The 22,827-nt window shown below is 36.2% G+C and overlaps 1 non-coding gene across 1 annotated transcript; it reads right to left on the reverse strand.

Moving 5' to 3' along the window:
* Positions 1–17,491: 17,491 nt before the first annotated feature.
* Positions 17,492–17,598, reverse strand: LOC131641380 (small nucleolar RNA R71). Its single transcript, XR_009295499.1, has one exon. It is a non-coding gene; the product is annotated as a small nucleolar RNA R71 (small nucleolar RNA).
* Between the last annotated feature and the right edge of the window lie 5,229 nt (positions 17,599–22,827).

Raw genomic sequence — 22,827 nt, forward strand, 5'->3', positions numbered from 1 at the left:
TCAAGCATCACTACACAAGAGCACGCTTCTCTTTCACTCTGAATCAATAGATCTTCATCCAACGACCACCCCCACTCCACGTCGGACAACACAAAGACAATAACAATGGTCTCTCACATATAAGCGTGATCCTGATTGACACTCAAATACAATTCATTACACATTTCTAAAATTCCACGTCAATCTCTTACACAATTGAAGGTTTGAATGTTAACCTTTTTTTTTTCCAGGTACCTCTCCATTTACCGAAGAAATAGTCTCACCCATACCATAAACATTTAACGTTGGACTTCATCACCATACCAACTATCTTCTATTTATCTGTTCGGGGGACGATATTCCCACGAAATGAGAGTTTTGATCTCATCCCCAATTTACATTGAGGAAATTTCTCTCATTCGCATCTCCATTAATTCTAATGAGAATCTTCACTTACATATATATAAATTGACATCTCTAATAAGGATCATTAAAATTTAGAATTAGAGACATTAACAAATTTGCATGTGCCATAGATTGAGATGGTGGGACATATGAAATGCTCGATTTCCCATGACTGAAAAACTTGACAACACATGTATGCTCATATAAACAAGATATAGTTCATTTCATACACGTCACATTAATGTTTGCCCACTAAACATTAATTGTACAACTTCTGCCTGCTGCAAATATTCTCTTCCAAAATAACCAACAGAGTTTTACCTAACAAAAGCACTCTTTGGTAGTAATAGTTATTGACTTATTGTTAACCAATTAACATCCTCAATTATTTACCTACGATTCAATACAAAAAGTGCACTGATTCGAGACACCCATTTTTTTGCACTAGCTGATTCCATGCAAATTGTTGTGTGCCCACCATGTTTTACCCATTGAATGAAAACCTCACTGTATCATTGAAGTACGAGATTCTTTTTCCATACAACATATCCATTCAAAACGACAAACATAGATTCTTCACTTTCATATAATCTTCTTCAACCCCAAAAAAGCTTTTCATCTTTTGACCAAACGATATATCGTAAATTATAGTACTATTAATATTCTCTAGTCTACCACAAACTCAAAACATCTTTAGCAAATGAGTAGTGAACAAAAACCAAAGGTTTAATTCCATGAAGCACTCTCAAACTAATGGAGAAAAACTCATCATCGTCGTCGTCATCGTCTCCTAGAAGTTTTACTATTTCATGTTGGGGTTGTCTCAAATTGAAGCTTCCTTGGACAAAGAGAAAAGGCACTTGCAACAAATCAGTTGGTGGTTTTGGATATGATCCTTTAAGCTATGCTCAGAATTTTGATGAAGGTTTGATGGAGGATGATGAAGAATCTTCGTGTCATAGATTCTCTGCTAGATATGCAGCACCTTCATGTTCAATTAAATCGATCAAGTAAACATGATTAAGGTATGGTAATAGCACCATCTCATAATGAGAAGAGCCTAGAGTATTATTACAAGAGTTGAATATTTAAGTAATGATTTTGATCTTTTTTTAGTGTAATATTTTGATTTTTGCAAATTATAAGTGTTTTGGGAGCTATAAACTTATGTTGATTTGTTGATCAATACATGGTGAATTGTACATTTATTTTTTAATTTTGGTCCGTTTTTAAAAGAATGTTTTTCTACAATAATAAAAAATAATATTTGTAACGTAAATTTAGTTTCTATCATTAACTCGTACTTCAATAACACTTAAATATATATAATGAAGGATTTATTATGTCGCATTAATCACTAAAATACAAGACTTTAATTAATTATTTATATTTTGGTCTATAGTAGAAGACATTATTTATTTATTTGACATTTGATTCTTCCTTAGAAAATTGCTTATCTCGATAAACTCTATAATTAGGATTAGGATTAGCGTTGACAAACGGTATGTCTATTCTATTTAGATCCGTTCTGTAAAAACTCGTAAAAAGATAAGGCTGGTGGGACAGAAAATTTTGGGGTGTGGGTCTAAAACTTTGATCTGTTGCATACAAATAAGGGCAGAGTGGGTCAGCGAGCATTGCGCCTTTTAAGGTTAAAAGTTGCAAAAATTATGTTAATACCCAAAAAAAAAATAAAGGCTGGTGGAAGGGAATATTAGAGTGTTGTTGGAACATTATGAATATCTTCCAATATAGGGAGATGAATTGAAAAAGTTAAAGTCCCACATTGATGAATTGAAAAAATTAAAGTCCCACATTGTATGTTAGTTGAAAAAAAACTCCTTAGTCCCACATTGCTTAGATTAGAAATCTTGGCTAGTTTACTTCATTATATAAGGAAGTCACTTGTTTCATTTCAAAACATACCAAAAACTTATTTTGAGTTTTTCCTTCCTCACTCTCATAACTCTGCGTCTTTCGAATTGTCGAAGCGCCAACTTCTCCCCCTTTTTTTCTACTCGTTGAATTTTCCGAGTACTTTCTTGAATTCTCCTTAGAGAATAATGTTAATTTCTCTTCGTTTGAGTTGAGAAATTATAAGTATAATTTTTTCTTGGATTCTCTTGAGTTGAGAATTATTGAAATTATAAGTATAAATTCTCCTTGTCAGGTGATTCTAAAGCTATTAGTGGCTATGTATTTAACATAATTGGAGGAGCTGTATCTTGGAAATCCAAGAAACAGACTATCTTGGCTCAGTCCATGATGGAGTCTGAAATGATAACATTAGCAAATGCTAGTGAAGAAGCAAGTTGGTTAAGATGTTTGCTAGCTGAGATTCCCTTATGGGAAATACCTATGCCAGTTGTGTTGATCCATTGCGATAGTACCGCGGCTATTGCAAAAATTGAAAACCATTATTATAATGGTAAAACACGTCAAATAAGAAGAAAGCATAATGCCTTTAGAGATTGTATCTCTAAAGGAGCTGTAAGAATGGATCATGTACGCACTGATGAAAACTTAGCAGATCCTTTGACGAAAGGATTAGCTAGAGAGAAAGTCCATAATACATCTAAAAAGATGGGACTAATGCCTATACAGAAATGAGTTGCTCATGATGGTAACCCGACTTAAATGACTGGAGATCCCAAGAAATAGGTTCAATGGGTAATAACAAGTTGTGAGTAATATGAGGCGATCGTGCTAGAGTAAATAAAATAAGCATGAATCCTGAAGTAATAAGAGGATGAGATAATAGAAACTCTTAATGAGATCTATACTGTATATGAGGGAGTACCTAGGCTACAGGAGTACTCTTGATAGACTCACCTATGTGATTGTGGAACTGAGGTCGGTTCCTATGGAGTTTCGAGGCAGAATTCCTAGAGCCTTCACTAAACCGGGATACACGTGCAGGGCCATTAAAAGCACGGACTATTAAGAATACACCTTAAGAAAAGGTTGTGTGCGGGTCTGATGTCTGAGATAGAGTTCAAGACAATAGTGTCACTCTTGTTGAATCGGAATCCTACTTGCTACGCAAAGGTTCAAGTCGTAGACACCTTTGCTTATGCACAATCTTAGAAACGTTTGGCGTTACTTTTGAAACACTTTTTTAAATTCAAGTGGGAGATTGTTGGAACATTATGAATATATTCCAATATAGGGAGATGAATCGAAAAAGTTAAAGTCCCACATTGATGAATTGAAAAAATTAAAGTCCCACATTGTATGTTAGTTGAAAAAAAACTCCTTAGTCCCACATTGCTTAGATTAGAAATCTTGGCTAGTTTACTTCATTATATAAGGAAGTCACTTGTTTCATTTCAAAACATACCAAAAACTTATTTTGAGTTTTTCCTTCCTCACTCTCATAACTCCGCGTCTTTCGAATTGTCGAAGCGCCAACTTCTCCCCCTTTCTTTCTACTCGTTGAATTTTCCGAGTACTTTCTTGAATTCTCCTTAGAGAATAATGTTAATTTCTCTTCGTTTGAGTTGAGAAATTATAAGTATAATTTTTCTTTGATTCTCTTTAGAGAATTAATGAAATTTCTCTTGGTTTGAGAAATTACTACGACTGGTCGTTATACCAGATACTAAGATGGTATGTATACCATATTTGAATGGTCTTAGTACCATCTGAGGGTGTATTTCTAGACCGATTATCTACCGTGCAAGTAGTAATCGTATAGTATAGAACTGAGCTGTTTTATCCTGGAGGCGTCGTGGTTATTAAGAGCTGCTTTGCATAATTTGGACAGTACCGCGAAACGTCTTAAAGAAAGTGTACTGATCCGCGACTCGACCCGGTAATTTCTTCGGTGGCAAACTTATTAAAATCGTGATCCAACAGTGGGCATAAAAGTTTAGTTCGTCTTGCAAAAAAATGCCGACAAAAGTGACATATCCGGTGGGCCATATCCATTTGCCACCCTTAATTAGAATTGTAATCTCCATAAAAATAGAGGTGTTCATATATTCAAATTAATGTCAAATTAATTTTAAGAAAATAAAAACAACGTAAAATAAAAAATCAAATATTATTAAATATATTTGATTTTTTGTGAATTTTTTAAAATTCATATAATAATTATATATAATAAAAATAATATCTAAGTCGAACAAAACATTATACGTAAATTAAGAAAAAAATTAATACACGTCTCTCGTTTTTTCCGAAATTTCATAATATCCCTTTTCAGAAGAATCATTAGGATGTCGTTGTTCAGATAAGATCCTTTAGTATGTAAATTTTTAAATTTTATTATACATTCTGTTTCATATATTTTTTCAAACTCTCACAATTCTTTTTACAATTTTTCTTCAAATATTGCATTTTAGCACACATTATTATTTTTACACTATCAACGTCATTATCATTCTAAATTATAGGTAATATAACTATATCTCATTCATTTGATTTATTTTCTCATTCTTCCTTAAATAGAAGTTTTGAAAAATACTATAAGAATCATTTAATAGCCATTCAATCACTTCCCTAAGGATCCTTAAATAGAAGTTTATTTAATATTTCTAATACATATAACGACTACATATATGATTTAACTATATATTATCAACCCAGCCTCTAAGGATCCTTGATGGTATGGGTCCATATATCAATGTGCTAATGGTTGGTGAATGGGGGTGTTGATGTTGTTAAAATAGTTGTTGATGAAATTGATGTTTGTAAATATTTTGGGCATGAACCAAAGTTTACATTATAAGATGATAGGTTTAAATGTGTTTTTTCTAAAAATTTTAAGTTAAATTTTGATGTAGATATCGAAAATTTTGATTCGGGTTGTTATGGAAGAAAACCTTTTATACTGGGTTATGAAAGACTGTTGGGTTATGAAAGAGGTGGTGACTGTAAAAAAATAAATAGAAAGTTGAATCGTGATAACTTTGGGTAGATGAAATGTGTTCATTCACATTGTGTATACTGCCTAGCTTCAAATATTTAGAAACTTACTATTGTGCGCGGTGTACACAACCATGAACTGGATCACAAGTTAGGAAGTCATTCTATTTGTAGTGTTATATTATAAAAGGACTTGCTTAGGGCGATGATTATAGGCCGCCCCAAGAGAGGTGGCGATAACATGTCGCCCCAAGGAAGGTATCGTGGAAAACGTGAGATAATACGTTTCTTGGACAGAGAGAAGTCATGGTCATTAAAATCCTCAGGAGAAGTTATATGTAGCCGGCTGATGAGACCATAAGTCCTTCAGGTGAGGTGTTGGACCTCTCGACTGAGACTTCTATCTATCCTTTAGACACGACTTGTAATGAAAGTTTCTTAGGCTAGACTTCGGTCACGCCTCTTAGGCGTAATGTTTGCTTTGATCCGCCTGAGGAAACCCTAAGTCCCTCAGGCAAGAGATTAAATATCCTGAGAGATCTAAGTCCCTCAGGTGAAGTTATATGTAGCCCGGATGATAAGACCATAAGTCCCTCAGGAAAGGCGCCAGATAACTTATCTATATTTCCTCGAGGGGAGGCAAAGATCTTTGATATGAATTCCAATGAACATTGCCTCAAGGGCTGCAAGGATCATTGCTTATGAAGTCCATAAAATACTGCCTCAAAGGTGGCAATGATCTTCGCTTATGTAGTCTAGTAAATATTTCATCAAGGGACGACAAGGATATTCTCTATGAAGTCCAATGAATACTGCATCAAAGGGAAGAAAGGATCTTCTCTTATGAATGTTAGACATGTGACTTCACATACAAAGGGGGGGGGGGGGGGGGTGAATTGTGTGTTTTAGAAAAACTTGGATTTGAAAAAAATTTAGGATTAAAATTAGAGTTTAAAAACATTTTAAAAAAGTTTTGAAGTTATGCAGCGGAAAATAAAATAAAGAAGATAAAATGCATGAATATAAAAAGTTAAGAGAAGAGAGAAGACACCAGAAATTATAAAGGTTCGATCACAAGAGAAAAATACCTAATCCTCTCCTTAAGAATTGTTCTTGAGAGTATCCAATAAACTTGAAAGCTTTTAGTAGGTATAACTCATGAACCCCCTTAAACAAGGAAAATGTAGTCTATGGATAACTTCCAACAACACAATAAACTGAGGAGTGAATCAATGAGTCTTCCTTCCAAATGATGGATCGAAGTGGTTAGTCCCCTTTCTACAAGAATCTTGGAGTGGTTAGTCTTTAAGCTTCTAAACAAACCTTGGGAGGTTTTAACACAAAGATGAGCTCTCGAACCTAAACTTGGGTTTTATACTGGGCTAACCAATAACTTGTAAGATTTTATCACCGGGATGATCTCGAACCGAAACAAGCCTTTAAAACTGGGCTAAGACTTAAACTAAACTTGGTTTTATCACGGTTTAACCAAGAACCTATGCGATTTTAACACAAATTTCAAACATAAGCTTTTCACGGGTTTATTTTTGAACCCAAACAACCAATCCCTAAATGGATAAAATGTTCAACCAAGGTATAAACAAAACTTTCTCGGTGAACTTACAAAATTGCCCTTCCAACTTTCCTTACACATAAAAGAACTTTCTCGAAAAGCACTTAGGATAAACTTTTAGTTTGAGAAAGTAAACAAAAATATTTTTAGAGAGAGATAGGTGAGAAGTGAAAACCATGTTTTTGGATGTGAAAAAGAGTGGAAATGGACCTCTATTTATAGGCTAGAGGATTCTTCTTGAAGTTTTCACACTTTGTCTGACCGAGGTTTGTTCACCACATTCAGAATATTTGCAACTAAAAAAATCTTTTGATCAATCAGCTCTTGTACCATATACTTGAAGGCTCTCCCGTTCTTAGTGGTATGCCCTGGCGAACCATCACAGTACTCAAATTTAGCATTGTGGTTGAAATTAGGTGGGCACGTCTCCAGTGGCTTAAGCTTCTTGGGGAACACCAGAGATCTCTGAATTAATTAGGGAAGAAGTTTAATGTACGTCAGTGGAATCAGATCAAACAAAGATTACTTTTGGGGACCTGTTTGATTATGATTGTGATTCTGAGGAGAAACACATAGAGGCTGCTGATGCGAAGGTGGTGAATCAGGATAGTGCACTGGTGCTGCGGCTGAACGCCCCTTGCTAGAATTTAGAATCTCTTTCCTGCACGAGGATCCCAAATTTTCTTTGAGTTTCCCTGAAGTGACCACATGATCCTTGACAGAACTAGCGCTAGTCTTCAGAGTTTTTACATGTTTTTGGTAAATAATGGGCTTTGGGGATCCATTGATGTCGCCATTATTTGACCCTGTAATCAAGATGTCTATGTTTGAGCCGTCTTGTCTAAAAGTTAAAACCTTGTTTTCAATTAGCTCTTGAAATCTACACTTGAAGGAAAAACAATTCTTAGTCATATGTTCTAACAACTTAAAACTTACACGCTAACACTCATTCGCAAACTAACTAAATGGATCCCGTTGGGTGCAACGAATGTGAGGGGTGCTAATATCTTCCCCTTGCATAACCGACTCTTAAACCCGCTCTTGGTTTCTCCGACCATTTCTTTTCTCATGGGTTTTATTCAATATTTTCCCTTTCCTTTTGGAATAACTAAAGATCGGCAGTGACTCTGTTTTATTTTGAGTGTTCCTTACGCTCGGGTATTTTTCGCGTCGTGACAATGAGTAAATGGTTCCCATAAAACATTCAATTTCTCATTGATTTCTTTATTTGCGAGAGCTTTTCCCCTTTTTCTTTCTGTGATGATTCTTCCATGGAGGTTTAACTTGAAATCCTCTGCTCCCTTAAAATTTCCCTCCTAGTTAATCTTGATACAAATTAAGTCACCCTTCAAACATGGTTTTGGCAGATGCGGAAGTCTCTCTTGGCGCCAGAATTTGTGCAAAAGTTTTCATGGGTGATCCCATTGTCTTCTCCTTCAAAATAAGGTCGTTGATGTATTGACAACATTGTTTTGGGCCACGCACCACCAATTGCAAACTAGAAGTGGTGGCAATTCGGGGTCCATACTGCCACAAGTAACTATGACAATGATGAACTTCAAGACTTATAGCCCTAGTTTCATAACCCTACCAGACGTTTTTGCAAATTTCCCACTAACTTATCTCTAAAGATAAAACTAAACATTATATTTTCATCTTCTCCTTAACAAGATATTAGTCACGATTAATTACTCCCTCTATCTAATTTTATTTGTTTTATATGAATTTTACATATTTTAAAAAAATTAATTGTATTAAACTTGTGTTTCATATAATTTATATGAAACACAAGTTTAACCAAATGTACAAAACAATGAACGTGAGAGGGAATCTGAACCATTAAATTATAAAATAAATGATGGAGATTATGTGTCAATTTTTTTTTCTCTCTCCTCCAACATTTATTTTAATAATGGAGGAGAGAAAAAAGAGATCGACAAATAATCTGCACCATTTATTTTAAAATCTAATGGTTCAGATTCATTCTCATGTTCTCATATAAAAATGTCATTCTTATATGATGTCTTTCTCATATGATACGTCATATATATATATATATATATATATATATATATATATATATATATATATATATATATATATATATATATATATATATATATATATATATATATATATATATATATATATATATATATACTAGTTCAATTGGTAGCAGGAATTGCTATGAATACGTACTTAACCCCTATGTATGTTTCTGTGATCTAGAAGATATGCAAGAACAATTCCTTCCTCAACATTATCATCACCCTTATGACTAGATAATGACTCTTCATACATGGCCGAAATTCTCTCCATCTGTTCCTTTTCAACATTATTTTTTTTGGAAATCAACTTTCCTTGAATACCCCAAGTCTTATTTTATAGTGCCTATAAACTTCAAGAGTTTTTTTTTGTTTGATTGTTCTTCTTTTTATTCATTCTTTGGTTGGATAAAAAAGTGTTAAGTGGCTAACGTCGATTAAAATATGGTATGAACACGTGTTTATAAGGAGAAAAAAAACCTTACAAGTCGGTTTTGTAAGGATGAGTTAGACCTAACTCAAAATATAAGAGTATCAGATTCTATCCAAAATCAATTGGACCATCTACTATCAAATGTCTACTATTGAGTCACCCATCATTTATATTCATGCATCAAGTCCAATAATAGTGTATGTGACATGGTGTGTTAAAAATTTCACATTGAATCAAATAAGATATAATCTGAACATATTTATAAGTCGTAAAAATTATCACCTTATAAATCGGTTTATAAAGATGAATTAAGTCTAACCTAAATTCTAAATCTCTAACAGCAGTCTTTTTAATATTTCTTCAACTTAACGTTTTTGATAGTGTCTAGCTTATTATACCTTTGTGGAGTGCCAAATTATTTATTTTAAAAACTTATTAATATTTTAATGTATATATATAAAAAACTTATTTATGCCAGCTAGTTAATATAGTTAATTTTATTTGTAATTACGTTAACATTGCTTTATAAAAATGATATATTTGAATGTGACATAGAATTTTAACTCTTAATGAGTTGTGAATATCATTTTGAACATGTATGTGAATATTTGATTTTAAATTTAGTATTATTGTTGATGGATATACATATTAATAAAGTAATAATAAATGATATGGTCATATCAAAACAAAGTTTTTGTTTTATTTATAATTGCTCATATTTAAATAAATAACAATTATAATATATTATATTTTATATATATACACAAATTTTTATGGTAATATCTCACCGATGTTTTATACATATACACAAATTTTTATTTGTAATTACGTTAACATTGCTTTATAAAAATGATATATTTGAATGTGACGTAGAAATTTAACTCTTAATGAGTTGTCAATATCATTTTGAACAAATGTATTGTGAATATTTGATTTTAAATTTAATATTATTGTTGATGGATATACATATTAATAAAGTAATAATAAACGACATGGTCTTATCAAAACAAAGTTTTTCCTTCATTTATAATTGCTCATATTTAAATAAATGACAATTATAGTATATTATATTTTATACATATACACAAATTTTTATGGTAATATCTCACCAATGTTTATATATTTATTCAGTAATTTACTACCACTTGTATTTTGATTCAATCCATTCATTTATTTTTCTTCATCTATCATAGAGATTCAATTAATTCTTTCTCTACTTGTTATTTCTATTTTGATATTTGAACATTTCATCACCTTTTTTATCATCATATCAAAGATAAATCTTTTTATGCGTATAATAATTCATGACAAGAACAAGTTTCCTTTAGTCACTATTCAACGACTATTCATATAGGTATGAATACAATATTGTGTGAAAAGTTTTATGAATACATTAGTGTGTGTTGTGGGGACTGTTTTAATTGACCGTGTTGTTCTGTTCATACTTTGCATGACCAGGACCGAGCGGTCGTCGGATTTTGAGAATTTCGAGCTTATATTCTGTTGATGATTTAGTTATATGTATCTGTTAGTAAACATGTGAATTGAACTATATTAATGGTGTATACATTTTATTTTGGTATATAATGGTATTTTATCCATGGTATATAATGGTATTATATTGGTATATAATGTCCTACCTATGGTTGAAAATATTACAGGTTGAAAATATGTTATAGGTCGAAAATATTACAGGTTGAAAATAAATATAAATTACAGGTCGAATTGGGAGGCTTAAATTACAGGTTGCACTTTGAAATACTGCGTTTAGCAACGACAGCGCTTTTAAAAAACGCTCTTAAAGGCCTACCTACGAAAGCGCTTTCTAACTAAAAGCGCTGCCTAAGATAAAAAAAAACATAAAAAATAAAAAAAAGCGCAACCTACGAAAGCGCTTCTGGAAAAAGCGCTGCTATAGGGGGGGTACAAGAGTGCTTTTCTGGAAAAAGCACTGCTATAAGGGGGATACGAGAGCGCTTTTCTGGATAAAAGCGCTGCTATAGGGGAGGCTACGAGAGCGCTTTTATGGAAGAAGCGCTGCTATAGGGGGGATACGAGAGCGCTTTTCTGGTAAAAGCGCTGCTATAGGGGGGCTATGAGAGCGCTTTTTTGGAGTTTCAAAAGCGTCGTCGTTACCTACGGCAGCGCTGGCTTTGGCAGCGCTTTTAAGCGCTCTAAAAGCCCAAAAAGACCGCTTTAGTAGCCCTTGCACGTTGTAGTGTAGTTGATGGAATACATGAAATTCTTGGTGATGTGATTTTAATGAAAAATTATGGAAATGGTGCAATAAATTAGTTCATTATAAAATAATAAGCTAGAATAATAGAAGTGGTTTAAATGTGTTGCTACGAAAAATACACAAGTTTTTAGAATAGAGGACAATATTATCCTATTTTTAACTATCTTCATTAACAATTTTTTAATAATAAATATTCTAAGATTTTATTACTAGATTATTTAATCTCACTTAACAAAAGTTTAGTTGTCAATAATTTTAGTTTACTCATGAGACATTATTTTTTCCACTATTTTCATTTTCATTTACTTAAAAATTAGAGTTTATAATAACTGATTCCTTTTTTTAATAAGCAAGAAATATATTGAACTGAGAACTAAAAGTTCTCGAGACCGGAAACAAAAGAGTAAGATTACAAACCAGTTGAACTACGATAGAAAGAAAAAAGTATCCTTGCAGAACTCGTAGAAATTACAATTGGGATATGTAATATTACTAATGAAAGATCACCGCCAAACCAAAGACTTAATCCTCCACACTGTATCGTAAATATTCCATTCATCTCCCCTAAAGATAATAGCGTTACGTAACAACCATATGCTCCAACGGGTTTCCGCCCATAAGACACCTTCCTTTCCTTTCTTCAACCTACTACTCTTGCACAGGTAGTACCAGTCCATAAAACTACCTCTCATCCCCTCACTATTCCTGTACGAGAAACCAACCCACTCCGCTACCTCCCTCCTAATCAATCTCGCTATACAACAATTGATGAACAAATGTCAATAGTTTCACAAGTCAGGTCACAAAGAACACATTTGCGAGGAGTTAATGAGAACATACCTCTAATACCAAGAAGATCTCCGGGTCAGAAGCCTAACAATTAAACACCTCCATCTGAATGCCTTAATTTTAGAAGGAACACCAGATTCCCAAATCAAACTCAAAGCCTCATCATACTTACCCGAAGGACCAAACTAATAGAAGTCAGCAACATACCTATCATATAAGGAACGCACCGAGAACATGCTATTTTTCTCCCACTCCTAAACAGGCTGGTCCTATTGCTGCATAGACAGATCCACCTCAAACAAAATTTTGCGTAACGCGAGAATATCATCTGCAATTGTAGGCAGAGCAGCCATCGACAAAGAAATATTGAAATCCAACCATTCCCATTCGCCATCCACGCCCTAACCGCCGAGAGCCGCTATTGCGACATCTTTCAGAGTGGTAATTGCGAACAACCCAGGAAAAGCTTCTTTCAAGGATCTATCAGTGATCCATATAGCTTGCCAAAATGCTGTAGAAAACCCTCTTCCTATGATAAACCTGCAGCCTTTAACGAAATAATCCTCCCTGCCAAAATTAACAGTTGCCATCACGTCTTGCCACCAAGTAGACGAAGAGAAACACAATGGGAAACAACCTCCACCACTTAAAACCTGCAGGCTGATGTCTCCTTATTGATCTTTCATCACATTATACCAAAGAGAATCTGACCCCTCGAGAATTCTCAACCGCCACTTGTTAAGAAGCGCGATATTGAAAACGTCTAACCTCTTCACGCCTAGCCCTCCATGCGCCATGGAAAGGCAAATGTCGTCCCATTTGACCCAATGAATTTTATTTTTATCCGCCCTACTCCCCCACAAGAACTTTCCTTGAATGCTATTGATCCCCTTTATAACCTTCTTCGGCATCCTGTAAAAAGACATTATAAAAATGGACAGCGAGCACAAGACCGATTTTAATAATTTTATTCTACCATCGAGACTGAGGAAGCAAGCCTTCCAACAAGATAGACGATTTATCATCTTTAGAACAAGAGGCTTCCATGAGGATAGTCTCCTAGGATTACAACCTATCGGAATTCCCAAGAAATTGAAGCTACTGTTCTCGATTTTGCAGGATAAGGAGAATGTAGCTGCCTCCAAGAGAAATGGATTCGCGTTAATACCGATAATATCCTCTTTTTAGTTAGAACACACGAGGAGTAAACGTTAACAATATAGTACAATTCGTTCCTCCACTCCACCTTGATGCGAATGAATCCTTCCCCTCTAAAGTTGCTAATTACCTCCATACCACCAACTCTCCAAAGAATTAATAACCCTCCCGATTGACCCTCTGAAACTGAGAACGAATACCCCACCTCCACCATGCTCCAGAAGCTTTTGACAACTATATCTTGGCACACCAGAAGTTTTGTTTCTTGGAGCAAGAAAATGTCCGCTTGCCCTTTATTTAACAAGGCGCTAATCCGTCTCCATTTTAAGACGCTACCCCCTCTTATGTTTAGAGATCCTATAATCATCAAGACACATTAGATAACTCATTCCCCTTCAGCTTGCTTAGATTAACTTCTTCCTCCGAACTGCGAGTTCTGTTTCGCAAAATTTTCTGCGCCTCATCTGCCACAACCCCTAAATCTTTGATCACCTTCCACAATTTTTCCTCCTCTGAGCCACCAGCAAACTCCCATAATCTATTATTGTTCCTACAGATTGAAGAAAATTCAGATTGTTCCCCGTGATAGTTTTTCCCATCTGTAGCAGAAATCGACTGTTGAGATAAAGGTATTAAAACATTATCTTCCACGATGAGCTTAGAAGTTGTTAAGGACTTCATGGCCCTCCCGAGTTTGGGCCTAAAAGGCCTTTTTGGAATAACTGCGGCCCAAATCCCCCACCTATTTAACTTTTAGGCTTTTCTTCCGCTTGTTACTTTTATCTTCCAAATCCACCTGATTCACCTTAAAAAAGGTATCAATAGAACAATCCACCTTAGACCCCACAGGCTCAGAGGTGTACGAAACATCAACCTTGACCCCACTACTTTTACTATTCTGACACATCCCCTATTTTGCCTTTCCAATAGCATCCTCGAAAACTCCCCCCTCTCATCTGCCTTTTGGGTACACGGCTCCTTCAAACGGATTAACTGATGGGTAAACCATATCTTCTTCCTTGGCTTTGAACAAGGACCGATTCTTCAAACCCATGCCGTTGATATTCTTCTCCCCTTGAGCGGAATCCGTTTCAATATCCTCCATTTAGGAATCATTGATACCTGCCTTGAAATTCTCGAACCAGTCTTCAATCGTATCTAAAGAGTCAGTATCTGAAAACTTTGCCTTTACAACCTACTTTGATACATGTAAAGGGCCATAGGTGTCTTCCCGGAGATTCAGTAGGAACAACTTGCCGTCCACTTCAACCGACAGAGACTCAACCAGCACATACGCGGATGGAACCCTTATCATGATACAAGCGACGTCAAGATTATTTCGATCCGCCGTGTTTTCATCAGTGCAGATAAATTCACCTAGAGTATTTCCAAGAGCCACAAAATATTCTCCATCCCAAGCATGCACTAGAACCCCGTATACCCTGACCCACGTGACCCTAACTGAGTCCACGTCTTCCTCCTTCCACTTTCTAATAACGCTGAACCACAGCTTCCACCATGTTTCACCGTCTCTCATTAAATCTTCAATCAAACCTTCTTCAGTTTCCTCCAAAAGACACTGTGGTGTCGTTTTTTTACCTCCTGATAACACGATTTTATATCGTATATTTAGCCTGAAATCCATAGATATTTATAGCATTTTCCGTTTATTATGTTGATTTATTATGATATTACGCGAGTTTTTGCTTTGTTTCAGGTTTTACGCTCTTATTATGACTATTTGTGAAAAGGAGAAGAAATGGAGCTAAAACGACCACTATTTATGCCTAAAAGATGAAAAATAGGTGCTGAAGTGAAAAGGAGGTGCAAATAAGACCCAAAATGTGTAAAGCTAATGACCCAGCCCATGAAGGATAAATTGTGCGTGGCCCAAATCATACAAGCAAGTGGAGACGCATGTCTCCAACGTTCTTCTGCCACGTCACCAAGAGGAGACGCCTGTCTCCAACCACTCCTAGATTCTCTTTACTTGAGACGCACGTCTCAAGTCGTGTGCTTAGTCTCCCTAAAGAAGTGGAGACGCACGTCTCCAAGTCCCAGTCTGAGAAGTCCCTACTTTCACGCATTCCAACTGCAAAGGCTCGCCTATAAATAGAGGCAGCCACTTCACTTCAATCTGTCCGATTTCCTGCTAACGAAGTGCTGCCGAAATTGTACCGTGCATTATATTTTCTGCCTTCCTTTAATTCAAACAGTTATTTTCTCACAATTATTTCTACATCGGAAATTGTTGTGAACCTTTTATAAATCTAGCCTTACGTTAGATTTATCGCATTTTATTTTCCTTGTTTTATTTTCCGTCCGTTCAAATTCCGAAGAACGATCCAGCCAACCTGTGGTGGAAGTTCAGTACTCGAAGATTCAGTTTCAATTTATTTAATTCAGGTTTAATATTTACTGCCTTTATTTATATATTTATTTGCATGATATATTATATGCCAATTAACATGCCTTTTATTATAAGCCAAATTAATTCATGCATGCTTAACTGTATTAATATGTCTGGCTAAATTACTAAGGTATCGGTATGTAAAGTAAGTTAACCGTAGGGATCCGAAATAAATTGGCTTAATTATGTTTTATTAAATATCACTTGTTTTTGGTTTGTATGTCTAATTTAATTAGTAAGTCTTAAAATCAATAGAGCGAAAGTTTGAGATCTTAAGACGGTCAAAGGTTAAAATCAATAGAGCGAAAGTTTGAGATCTTTAACTGGATAGTAGACATAGGACATTAGTTTTAAGGATGGCGAAAGCGTATTAAAACTAATTAGAACTTATTTATTTTCAAAAATTGTTTTTACACCCGAGCGGGATGGCGAAAGCGTACGTTAGGGATATTAGCATGTTCCGAGTCAACAGAGCGAAAGTTTGAGATTAGGAGATTTAAATAGATAACAACTTCATAAAACAGGCATTTTATTAATTACGTTGTTTCCAAAAAGCTTTTCTAAAGTCTAATGGGATGGAGAAAGCGTACATTAGGATTAGGATAGTAATCTAAATCAACAGAGCGAAAGTTTGAGACGAGGATTTTTAACCAATTGAATTAGTAAAGATTTTTAATTAAATTATGCAAAAGCCAATGGACCTTCGGATCACCTTAAGTTAAACGAAATACATGCTGATATCTGTCTTTTATTATATTCTTTATTTCTCACAATCACCTTCCCTTAGGAACAATCGAAATATTAGTAGCCCTAGCTTTACATAGTAACCTTAGATAACGGTAGATCGATTCATAGTCCCTGTGGATTCGATATCTTTTAAAACTACACGACAAGACTGTGCACTTGCAGTCATCAAATTAATAGACACGTAAAGTCGCGATCAAGTTTTTGGCGCCGTTGCCGGGGACTATTTAAGTCGATATCGTAACTCACTGTTACACCGTAGAGAATAGGGAAATTATTTCCTTTCTTTCTGAACGATTGTATGCCAAATACTTGTTCACAAGGAGGAGATTTAATACAACGAATTAACGAGATCGAACGTTTCATTAACGTCAAACGTCGAGCTCGCAATCTTCCCGAAGTAGCACCAATTCCGATTAATCAGGAATTGACTTTTACTGATCAAATTAATCAAATCACCCCAAAGTTAGAGATGGCTGCTCTTCGTCCTCTTAGAGACTATGCCGCTCCTTCGCGCGCTGAACCGCATTCAAGTATCGCACCACCTGCGATTGAGGCATACAATTTCGAACTGAAACCTTCGTTGGTCCAAGCTGTTCAACAGAATCAATTCTCTGGAAGCCCTGCAGACGACCCCAACCTCCATTTATCTGTGTTCATGCAATACGCCGACACTGTCAAAGCTAACAACGTTAGTTGCGAAGCTATTCGATTACGTCTCTTTCCTTTCTCCTTGAGAGATAGAGCTAGAGCGTGGCTTCAATCCCTGCCTTCTAATTCCATAACTACATGGGACGAATTGAAGAGAGTATTCTTAGCGAGATACTTTCCGCCTAGCAAAACTGCTATGCTCAGAGGTCAAATCAACGGATTTACCGAGAAAGATAATGAATCACTCTTCGAAGCTTGGGAACGTTACAAGGACATGCTTAGACTATGCCCTCATCATGGACTCGAACCATGGCTGATCATCCATACTTTCTATGGTGGTCTCTTATATAACACTAAAATGACTATAGATGCCGCTGCTGGCAGAGCATTAATGGACAAACCCCATGATGAAGCATACAACCTCATAGAGAACATGGCACAAAACCATTACCAATGGGGTGGAGAACGAGCCGCTCTAGAGAAAGCCCAAACCAAAGGAGGAATGTACGAAATAAGTGGTATAGACCGCGTTAACGCTAAAGTAGACGCTTTAACTCAAAAGATCGAGAACTTAACCATCACTCCTTCAGCCACCGCTGCTGCTGTAACACCTAACTGCGAGATTTGTGGATTGACTGGACACGCAGTTGCCGAATGTCAACTCTTGACTGGAGTCCCATCTGATCAAGTAAACTATGCTCAAGGAAACCCTTATTCTAACACGTACAACCCTGGATGGAAAAACCACCCGAACTTTTCTTATAAAAACAACAACGCGTTGTACGCGCCTGGACAAGCACCTGCTGTGCCACCTGGCTACCAAAAAGCGCCTGTAGCTGCTCAAAACACCCCTAGGAAGTCAAACCTAGAAATCATGATGGAGAACTTTATAGCTTCCTAACAACAAACTAATAAGGACTTCCTAGATCAAAACATCCACAATAGCGAGCAACTAAAACAACTATCGAACAAAGTAGATGCCTTAGCTACGCATAACAAAATGTTAGAAACTCAAATCTCACAAGTAGCTCAACAACAAGCAGCTACTGTCGCCCCCGCTGGCACGTTTCCTGCTCAACCACAACCTAATCCTAAAGGACATGCGAACGCGATAACACTACGAAGTGGAACGAATTACGATGGACCCATTGATCCTAGAACTCAAAACGCACCCATGTCACAACAAGAGCCAAAGGAAACCCAAAAGACATCAACCGATGATCAAACCGCTAAGGCCAATGAGAGCAACAACCAAGTGGAACCTGAAAAAGAGAAACCTTACGTTCCACCACCACCTTATAAGCCACCAATTCCTTACCCTCAGAGATTAGCTAAATCAAAAACCGAAGCGCAATTTAAAAGATTTGTAGAACTTCTGAAACAATTAAACATAACCATACCGTTTACAGAAGCCATAACTGAAATGCCTTCATACGCTAAATTCCTCAAAGAAATCCTATCAAACAAAAAGAAATCCGAGGATAACGAAACTGTAACGCTTACTGCTGAATGTAGCGCTATCATCCAAAATAACATGCCTCCAAAACTGAAAGATCCTGGTAGTTTCTCTATACCCTGCGTAATAGGAAAAACCATCATAGAGAAAGCCCTGTGCGATTTAGGAGCCAGTGTTAGTTTGATGCCTCTTTTAACCTATAAGAAACTAAATCTGGGTGAGCTTAAAGCAACGAGAATGTCTCTTCAATTAGCTGACCGTTCAGTCAAATACCCTGTAGGAATGTTAGAAAATATCCCTGTTCGTGTAGGTCAATTCTACATCCCAACTGATTTCATCATTATGGATATCCAAGAAGATTCTAACATCCCGATCATATTAGGAAGACCCTTCTTAGCAACCGCTGGTGCAATCATAGATGTCAAGCGAGGAAAGCTTACTTTCGAAGTAGGAGAAGAGAAAATAGAATTTATACTCTCCCAATTCCTAAAAGCACCCTCTATAATTGACACATGCTGCTCTGCCGACATAATCGACGAGTGTGTTAATGAAATAAAATCCGAACCAAATAAGGAAACCGAGATCCTAAAAATTCCTATACCGCCAATCTTTGAAGATGACAACTGGCGTGGGGAATATCAAGATGACCATCTGAGTGAATGTCTAGCCTTAACTCCTGATCCTATACCTGGACCGAAGAAACCTGCTATAGAACTGAAAACAGTGCCTACCGATCTTAGATACGAATTCCTAGACGAAGAACGTAACCGACCAGTTATAGTTAACGCTGACTTAGGACAAACCGAGACTGTAAAATTACTTACTGTCCTGAGAAAATACCCAACCGCTTTAGGATATAACATATCAGATTTGAAAGGAATAAGTCCTTCCCTCTGTATGCACCGCATTATGCTCGAAGACGATTGTAAAACCTCTAGAGAACATCAAAGGTGAATAAATCCTATTATGAGCGATGTGGTTAAAAAGGAAATCCAAAAACTGCTAGAAGCCGGAATAATATATCCTATATTCGATAGTAAATGGGTTAGCCCTGTTCATGTCGTACCAAAGAAAGGAGGAGTTACTGTAATCACTAACGCAAAAGGCGAATCTGTAGCTCAACGTACCCAAACTGGATGGAGAATGTGCATTGACTATAGGAAGCTAAACAAAGCTACCCGAAAAGACCATTTCCCTTTACCTTTCATAGATCAAATGCTCGAACGCCTAGCTAAACACTCACATTTCTGTTATCTGGATGGATACTCCGGATTTTTCCAAATTCCTATCCACCCTGACGACCAAGAGAAGACCACATTTACCTGTCCTTATGGTACATTCGCTTATAGACGAATGCCCTTTGGGCTTTGCAATGCACCCGCGACCTTCCAAAGATGCATGATGGCAATATTTGCCGACTTCCTAGATGGAAAAATGGAGGTCTTTATGGACGACTTCTCTGTCTGTGGAGGAAGTTTTGAAACATGTTTAGAGAACCTTGAATTGGTACTTAAACGATGCGTAAGCGTAAACCTAGTCCTTAATTGGGAAAAGTGCCACTTCATGGTTCGACAAGGAATTGTACTTGGACACATCGTATCTGATAGAGGGATTGAAGTAGATAAAGCAAAAATTGAAATTATCGAAAACCTTCAACCTCCCAAGACTGTTAGAGAAATAAGAAGTTTTCTAGGACACGCTGGTTTTTACCGACGCTTCATTAAGGATTTCTCTAAAATAACCAAACCCTTAACTGAATTACTAATGAAAGACGCCGAATTCATTTTTACCGATAAATGCACTGAAGCATTTCATATGCTTAAACGAGCATTAATCTCTGCGCCAATTATGCAACCTCCCGACTGGAATGAGCCTTTCGAAATAATGTGTGACGCTAGTGATTATGCTGTAGGAGCCGTTCTAGGGCAAAGAAAAGATAAGAAACTACATGTCATATATTATGCGAGTAGAACCCTAGACGAAGCTCAAATGAATTACGCCACGACAGAAAAAGAATTACTAGTTGTCGTATTCGCATTAGACAAGTTCCGTTCTTACCTGGTAGGAGCCAAAATAATCATATACACTGACCACGCCGCCATTAGGTACCTCATAACCAAAAAGGACGCCAAACCGAGACTTTTGAGATGGATCCTGTTACTACAAGAGTTCGACCTGGAAATTAAAGATAAAAAGGGAACTGAAAATGTCGTAGCAGATCACCTCTCTCGATTGGAAAATCTGAAATCCGAACAAGTACCAATTGACGATGATTTCCCTTATGAAAGACTCATCGCTCAGTTAGAAGCCAATGAATTCGAACCATACCATCCAAACGCTGAAACCAACAAATTGGCATAAATAGCTTTAGCCCGCTCTGACACACCTTGGTATGCAGATTTCGTAAACTACCTAGCTGCTGGTGTGCTTCCTCCTGATCTAAGTTACCAACAGAAGAAGAAATTCTTCCATGACCTAAAACATTACTATTGGGACGATCCACTCCTGTTCAAAAGAGGCCCCGATGGAATCTTTAGACGTTGTGTACCCGAGGAAGAAATAGGAAGTATAATAACACACTGCCATTCTGCACTGTGTGGAGGACACCATAGCACATCTAGAACCTGCGCCAAAATCCTTCAATCTGGACTCTTCTGGCCCAACCTGTGGAAAGATGTTTATTTTGCTGTACTAAACTGTGATAGATGCCAACGAACCGGAAACATTTCGAGACGCGATGAAATGCCTCAAAAGGGCATTCTGGAAGTAGAAATATTTGACGTCCGGGGAATAGACTTTATGGGTCCGTTTCCGTCATCGTTTGGAAATCAATATATACTCGTAGCCGTCGATTACGTTTCAAAATGGATAGAAGCTATCGCTTCTCCTACAAACGATACACGAGTAGTTATCAAACTCTTCAAAAACGTCATCTTTCCTAGGTTCGGTGTGCCTAGACTGGTAATTAGCGATGGTGGTTCCCATTTCATTTCAAGAATACTTGAGAAACTCCTTCGAAAATATGGAGTAAATCATCGAATAGCTACACCATACCATCCACAAACAAGCGGACAAGTAGAAGTATCTAACCGCAAAATAAAACAAATATTGGAGAAAACTGTCGCTATATCTAGAAAAGATTGGTCAACCAAGCTAAATGAAGCTTTATGGGCTTATAGAACAGCTTTCAAAACTCCAATAGGAACTACCCCATTCAAACTCGTTTATGGAAAATCATGCCACCTCCCGGTAGAGTTAGAACATAAAGCCTATTGGGCCATTAAGAACTTAAACCTAAACTACACTGCCGCTGGTGAGAAACGACTTCTAGACATAAACGAATTAGAAGAACTTAGACAAGACGCTTATGAAAACGCCAAAATCTATAAAGAGAGAACGAAAAAATGGCACGACAAGCGTATATCTAGGAAAAGTTTTAGCATAGGCGATAAAGTACTTTTGTTTAATTCTAGACTAAAATTATTTCCTGGGAAGTTGCGATCTAGATGGTCTGGCCCTTTCGAAATAACTAACATATTTCCGAGTGGAGCGATTGAAATCAAAGGAGAAACCGTCAAACCTTTTGTCGTAAATGGGCAACGTCTTAAGTATTACCATCATCTCGAACACGATGAAAACATCGAACTTTTTAAACTTGACGAGCTGCCCGCTCATTCGAAAAAATAGTTTTCTATTTTTAAAATCGTCGAGCTTACGACATAAAACAAAGCGCTTGGTGGGAGACAACCCACATTTATTTATTCTTTTATCTTATTTTTATTTTTATTTTTAACCTTTTATTTTCATTTAAATAATCTAATCTATTTTTAATTATTTTAATTTTAATCATTTTTACATTTTTTTCCTTCATTTTATAATAATTACTATAATTATAACTGCTATCTTAATTCGAGAAAATATTCCTTTTTTTTTATAATTATATTTATTATTATAATTTGTTACATTTTTACATTATTTTTATTTTTAATTTTCTTCCTTTTAAATCAACACTAGCCTAGTTCTAACTTAATCTTAATATTTTCAACTTCTAGGTTTTTCTTAACTACTAACTAAGA

Source organism: Vicia villosa, unplaced genomic scaffold (assembly GCF_029867415.1).
Source record: "Vicia villosa cultivar HV-30 ecotype Madison, WI unplaced genomic scaffold, Vvil1.0 ctg.003703F_1_1, whole genome shotgun sequence".
NCBI lineage: Eukaryota > Viridiplantae > Streptophyta > Magnoliopsida > Fabales > Fabaceae > Vicia > Vicia villosa.